Source organism: Pelodiscus sinensis, chromosome 13 (assembly GCF_049634645.1).
Source record: "Pelodiscus sinensis isolate JC-2024 chromosome 13, ASM4963464v1, whole genome shotgun sequence".
Taxonomy (NCBI): Eukaryota; Metazoa; Chordata; order Testudines; family Trionychidae; genus Pelodiscus; species Pelodiscus sinensis.
The window spans coordinates 24,902,915-24,910,216 of NC_134723.1; positions in this window are offsets into that span (position 1 = coordinate 24,902,915).

The following is a 7,302-nucleotide window of genomic DNA, read 5'->3' on the forward strand; positions in this document are numbered from 1 at the left end:
CTAGCCTCCCACTAGTTCGAATTAAGGGGCTACACACCCCTTAATTCGAACTAGTAAGTTCGAACTAGGCTTAGTCCTCGTGGAATGAGGTTTACCTAGTTCGAACTAAGCGCTCCGCTAGTTCAAATTAAGTTCGAACTAGCGGAGCGCTAGTGTAGCGCCTATCAAAGTTAATTCGAACTAACGTCCGTTAGTTCGAATTAACTTTGTAGTGTAGACATACCTTCATAGACTTCTCATCTAAACCAGACTTTTCACAGGTGTAACAGTATTTCCTCTTTTCTGGGATGAGGTTTACCTGGGAGGTTGACAAATGCCTTTGATGTTGACCGTGGAGTGTCCAGACTACCGTGCTGAGCTGACAAACAGCTGATCGGCTCAGTGCGGCAGCCATTTAAATTATTTAAATCGCTGCTTCATTTTCCTATGCCGGGTAGCCTAATCTACATGCCTCTGTCACCAGAGGCATGTAGTCTAGACGTACCCTGAGTTACTTCACTGTAGCCCCAGAATCTTCTAGACCAGGGGTCTCCAAACTTTTCAGCCCGAGGGCCGCATTAACTATCAAACAGCAGTTCGGGGGCCGACTACACACTTGAGGTCCAAATAAAAAACAATCAAAACATGGATGTTGTTTTTAATTATTTATTTAATATTATTTTATTCAGTTATTATTTAATAACACATTGATACACTACACATGAACACCTGTATTAGTGTTCACCATCTTCACCACAGGATTCAGTACACTGCTAATGTCCACATATTTAGCACACAAAGCTTGCTGGTGAATAATACAGTGCAGGAACATTGGTTGTATAATGTTTTTCTCATTACACATCTGCTTCACTTGTCCAACCAAGCCTTTCTGTATGCCACTCATGTTCTTTCCTCCATCAACAGTCAGGCAACTGAGGTTAGTCCAGTCCAAGTTATAATCAGCAAATGTTTTTTTCAACTCATTGAATATATCCTCTCCGGTAACAGTGCCATACATGCTATGTAGGGAAGCCAGCTCTTGTGTTATGTTCATGTCTTCATCCACACCTCTAATGAACACAAGCAGTTGAGAGGTGGAGCAGCTGTCCAGCGATTCATCCATTGCAATTGAAAAATGGCGAAACTTGCTTGCATTTTTCACTATTTGAGTCACAATGTTTTCACCCATGTCTGCAACACGGCGGGGAATGGTATTCGCACCCAAAGCTACATTTTCAAATTGTTTTGACTTTTCTGGGCAAAGTTCCTCAGCCACTTCCAACAAACATTCCTTCACTACTTCACCATCTGTAAAGGGTTTGCCACTTTTAGCCAGGGCATAGGCAACTTTATAACTGGCCTTAGTTAAGGATTCATTTTCATTTGAGGATTTACTGAACAATGTCCTCTGAGATGTGAGTTGATTTTGTAATTTAGAAAATTTTTCGGCACGGACTTTGCCCTTCTCAGCCATCGCTGGGCACTAAAATAAAGTGAATTCAACATGAATAAATAATGAAACTGAAAGTATCTTGCACACAATATCGCTCAAAAAACCTGATTATGCGAACTAATTTTGTCACAATAATAGCTGCAAATGACCCAAAACAATTTTTAAAAATTCTTATGATTTCTTAAGTTAAACTTACCTGAATATAGAGTGCAAATATATCCACTTATGGTAGAGAGATTGTTGCTCTTAATGTTTCCTCTTCAGAATATTCGCCTGCGAATCCGTTTCTCCCGGAAGGGGGGGGGGCTTTTCCCCCTGCTCTCCCCTTCCTCTGCACGCTGTCCTCCCCTCCTGCTTGCCACCGCTCACTCCTTCCCCCCCCCCCCCGGGCGGAAGGGGTCACCTTTTTAAAGTTCCCGCCGGGGTTCACGTTCCCCCGCACATCGCCGGGCGGGCGTTACCACCACCGCCCATCCTGCCCCCTGATTGGCCGGCTGCCCTGTCAGTCTGGGCGGGGGAACGCCGCCCGTGCTAACCCCCGCCCCCTGCGCCGTTTGCCGCCGCGCGGCCGCTTGTCAGCGGAGCGGCCCGCTTCTCCTGCCCCGGCGCGGCGTGAGTACACGCCGCACACCCCTGACAGGGCCCCCCCCCCCCCCCCCGCGGCAAGAAGGGCCCGTTCGGCGGCGCCCCAGGGACGGGCGGGGGTCGCCTCGTCACACCGGCACGCGGAAGAAGGCGGGGCCAGACAAAAAGGTCTCCACGGGCCGGATGAGAGGGCCTCGCGGGCCGCATCCGGCCCGCGGGCCGTAGTTTGGAGACCCCTGTTCTAGACCCTTCTGCATCAGGGTCCCAGAGCCCGCTGCCTCCTCCAACCCGCATCCAAACTCTCTCCCAAGCCTCTACTGCTCTACCCAGCATGGCTTTACCTGGATTGGGAGCTGGCAATCTTTCAGAAGTGGTGTGCTGAGATTTAACTTATTCACTTCTGTTTACAGTCTGCACGGCACTGATAACTTTTAAAGTCCATAGTAGTCCTACTTACATTTTAGCAGCTTCATTAATAAAAAAAATTAAGATGCAGTGTGATCCTCAGCCTTGGCTTCCATTGCTGAGTTCTCAGATCTCAGACTTGTAGTTTTATACTTGAAGCAGCACACAAGCCTCTGTCTCCAGCACCGCTCTGCCAGTGATGATGGCAGAAGAACAGCAGCCTAATCGCCTGATTCCCCCGCCACAGCAGCTCCTAGCACTCCCATGCCACACCACAGCCCCAGGTCCAGCCCCTGCCGCTGCCCTGCAGCCTGCAGGGCTGAAGCTGGGGCCATGGCTGTGTGGTGACTTCCCAGCTGCCCTGCGTGGTGGCCCCAGCTGCTGGAAGAGCCACCGCCACAGCCACGTGGTCCCAGGCCAGCCCAGCCCAGGAGGCCAGAGGAGCCCCTGCCATGGCCACGCAGTCCCAGGCCATTGCTGGCCACTGGTTGAGCCACTTCTGTGGCCATGCAGTCCTGGGCCAGCACCACAGGAGCAGCTGCTTTGGCTACATGGTCCCAGGCTAGCCCTGGAGGCCGAAGGCACTGTTACTGTGGCCATGCAGGCTCAGGCTGGCCCCAGAGGCCGAAGGTGCCGCTGCTGCAGCTACGTGGTCCCGGTCCAGCCTTGGAAGCCAGAGGTGCCGCTGCTGCAGCCACGCAGTCCTGGGCTGGCCCCAGAGGAGCCAATACCACAGCCGTACAGTCCTGCGCCAGCCCCAGATACTAAAGGAGCTGCTGAGGAGCCGCTGCTTCAGCCCCAGCCACCTCAGCCTCAAAGCTGCCTCCTTCCACCACCACCAGGTGCAGTGCAGCCTAACCTGCTGGCAGGGAAGGGGGTGGGCTCCAACAGCAGCATGGGTTCCCCACTGCATGGGAGAAGAGGAGGGGCTGAGCTCCCTGCATGCTTCTCAAAATTGGCTTGCGTGCTACTTATGGCATGCGTGCTGTAGGTTGTCAACCCCTGACCTGGATGTTCCTGGGCAACCAATTTATCTCCCTCCAGGTCCAGGGAGAGACTGTCCCCAGCTCTGCTGAGCAACTCCTTTTTATATTGCCTGCCTTGGCTCTGACTGGCTGTCTCAGCAAGCTTCCTCCTTATTGGCTTCCAACAAGCCCTTTATTAATTGGAGGCCTCTGAACAGGCTCCCCTTGACCTGCTTTAGCCCTTCTCCCTTCTGAGTGGGAAACCACACCACTACATTGCCATATCATCCCTGCTGAAATTCCTTATAATTCTAGTTTCATAAGCACATTTCTGAATATGCCCCGAGAGATCAATTACATCGAAGCCCTGGCATAGTCATCTCATAAAACAGCATGAGGACACCTACGGGTATTAATGTATTCACCGGTTGAGTTTCATTTGTTTAGAACAATAAATCAAGGTAACAGAGCTGCACATTTCACTCCGCAGCAGAGAAATCACACTGGTGTCAGAGATGGCAGGTAAATGAGTGAAAGGATTACAACAGAGTGTGGCAGATTTTCCAAGACTGTAGCATAGGAATACGTTTCCTTCTTCCCTACACCTCCTGCATGCACTAAATCCACTAAGGAGCAGACAATTGCACTGCCTTGTCCTAGTCATGCAGAACTTCTTCTAATGGTTCTTCGGGGCTGAAATGTGTCAATGGAAGCGGAAAATATAGCACAGATGCAATAACTAGAAAGAGGATCAGACTAAAATCCTGTATCAAGCCCCCCTACACATCCTCTCTCCCCACTTATCCACACATTTGTGTTGCTTTTGGGAGCCCAAAAGTATGCTACGTGCTTCCCACAAACAAGTGAAGAGATGGCCATTTTCTCCCTTAGAAATCATATGATATAGGTTGTGATACAATTGTGGGCTGGCTGGTTGTGGTGTACTACCATCCATTGTCCTAATATCTTACAGTTTTAAAAGATAATTAGACGCTAAAGATGCAGTTTGGCACCTGGGGTGATTTTCTGAAGTGCCTAACCACTTAAATCCCTTTAAATTCCATAAGATCTGGCCCTTTCCAGGTAAAGTAGATGAGTAATAGTGAGGTCCTTAGTTGACCTAATGGAATCTCTGTTTTTTACTTAACAACAAAAGTGATGAGTGGAAAAGATGGTACAAAAGGACACTAATGGGACCATAAGCCTCAGGACCATAGGACAAGCCTTGCCAGGTGTGGGGAATGTGTAGATTTTGATAATATTTTTAATGGATAATGTGTGACTTGATTTCCCCTTTCTTGGTATTGCTACTCACTCGATGAAAGAGAGTTAAATTCTCCCCTGGTTCCTGGAGATAACGGATGGGGTATTGGTGACTGCGTGAACTATCAAGAAGAGTCCCAACTCCACATAGTTGTGGTTGCCTTGGAGATACAATGGAGGATGAACAACTGGACACTAATGTGCACAGATGGAAGCCAAGTGAAGCAGAACATCTGCAACCTGCAGCAGCTTGAGACAAAGGCCTAGGTCTCAGCAGACTGTATGAAGTGATGACTGTTGCCCAGGGCAGAGAGAGATGAAACCTGGGGGGCTTTAAGGAAGAAGGGCAGGTGACACTGCCCACGTGGGCTCTCAGAGCTTTTCTGGACTAGCTTAGCCAACTGTGTTCCTTTTGGCTTGTTTTGAGAAGGCTGCTCTGCCTTGCTGCCTAGGTCTGCTGGTGGAATCGTTCTCCAAAGGAGTAAAGTCTCCCCTAGGTCTAAACTCATCTTAACTCATTGGAGAGACGTGGTAAGAAATAAGAGTGCGGAAGCCAGAGGGCCCAGTCGCGGGATAATAGAGCCAATGGAGCTCACCCTTGCAGAAAATGGAGGCCTAGTGCCTGGCCCAATAAAGGAAATGCTGGAAGAGACTGAATTAAAGCTGAAGGCACAGCACTCCCTGATGCTGGGATGCTGGACTAAAGGGACCAATGGCGAGATTCAGTGTGGCCCTGACTATTTTCCTCCCTGCTCACAGACAGCCGTACAGGCAGCTGAGCTGCTGCAGATTGGACAGCAATACAAAGCAAATGTGATGTTTCCCAAATAGGAGCTGCTCAGAAAAGAAAGAGACGACAGCCTCGGGCTGCTGAAACAAGGGGAAGTGAAGCGACAGACAGTTGACAGTGTAAGCAACGTGTAAATGAAGTTTGTCTGCCAGCGCCAGTGTAGAGGTGAACGCAATTGTACTAGCTGAATGCGTTTGTTCCCTGTGTCTGTAATTGCCTCCTGTTCTCAGCAGGCATATTGGAAAGGTGGGTAATGCTGGCACTTGCGGTAGCAGGTTGGAGCACGTCTGCCAGGGATTCTCAGCTATCAACTTACACTGGAGTCCCAGGAGAGTTGGCCAGGATGCTTGGGGTTGGCCACATGTTGGGGGGAGGTTTCAATCTGTGGCTGGCTGCTTAGCTCATCGTGTGTCAGTTAGGGATGTAAGCGAGTAGTCGATAAACCTAGGCTCATTGGGTAGTTGAGTCGACTACTCACATTTCCCCATCAACCTTGCTGCCTCTCAGAGGCAGCCACCAGGAGGGGGACAGGAGCCAGTGCTGGCAGGAGCTGGCTTAAAAGCTGGTTCCCCCCAGCATCATCTCCACAGTGCTGCCTGCCCCCCTGGAGCTTCCCTGCCCAGCTCTTACTGCCTTTTAAATTGCAGAGCCGCAGCAGGGTTTGGTCCCGGACCTGGTGTGAGCCGGGAATAAGCCGGCTGCCTATCGACTAATCGAGTAGTCGATAAAAATTCTATTGACTACTAGATTAGTAAATTAACCTCACTTTAACATCCCTAGCATCAGCTGGGAATTGACTGATGGGGCTTGGATCAGGCAAATGACCCTGGAAAGCCCAAGAGTGTTACTGGGGTAGCACAGCTCTTCAGACAGCACCACAGAGACCCCAGTGAGGAGAGCTCAGAGATGTGTCTGTGAGATATGCCGAGAGCACCTTTGAGAAGAAGCCAGCACCTCCTTGTTTGAGAGTGACTCCCTCCCATCCAACAGAACTACCACTTATGCATGTGGCAAGTCTAGTCACCTGATGGATCATTCTGCTCCCTGCTAAGTCTGCACCAGGGTGGGACCATTGGTGAGAGGACAAACTACTATCTACAGCATCTGCTAGTACTTAACTGGCTCCTGTCAAACAGATCTGTGTTTGAAAGGACCCCATGAGCTCCCATCTTTGATTGCTAGAATACTTGTCATGCACCCATTGCTGTGATTGCAACACAATGAACTCCCCACAAATGGCAGCACTGATACCCTCCTTCCCTGTAACATCTGAGGCAGTCATAGGAACTAACCTAGCAATGGTCTATGTACTAGACATGCCTTGCATTCTGCTCTGAGTAGGAGTGGATATCAGAGCCAGGAACTCCTCATGAAACACACTGCATCCAGTCTTCATGAGTGCACATCTACAGACTGCTGGAGAGGGTTCTTCTGTTGACTTTTGCTGTTGCAATGGTACTCAAGGGGAGAAATGGTCCCTATAACAGGTCCCATGCCATATCCTGCTTCATAGATGATCTATTCCACTTAAGCAAATGGGCCTCTGCACTTTGCAGAGCTATAACTTCCAAGCAATCTTTGAGATTATCTTCTGTAGAACTCAATGCAGCAGTCCAACCAGGAACTGCAAAGGTGTCCATAACTGTGATCAGACCAGCCTTATCAAGAGAAGGCTGCAAACTCTCAGCAATGCAGAGATGCAAAAAAGTAATACGAGCCATTGTTGCTACCAAAAGCAGGCTCAAATCCAAAAGTACCCTCAGATTCTGGACCTCCATGGCAAGAGGTGAATATACTTGTATACCAAATGGCACAGTCACAACCCCTGCCAGTTCCTCTACTTGCTTCCCTTCCCTTGCAGG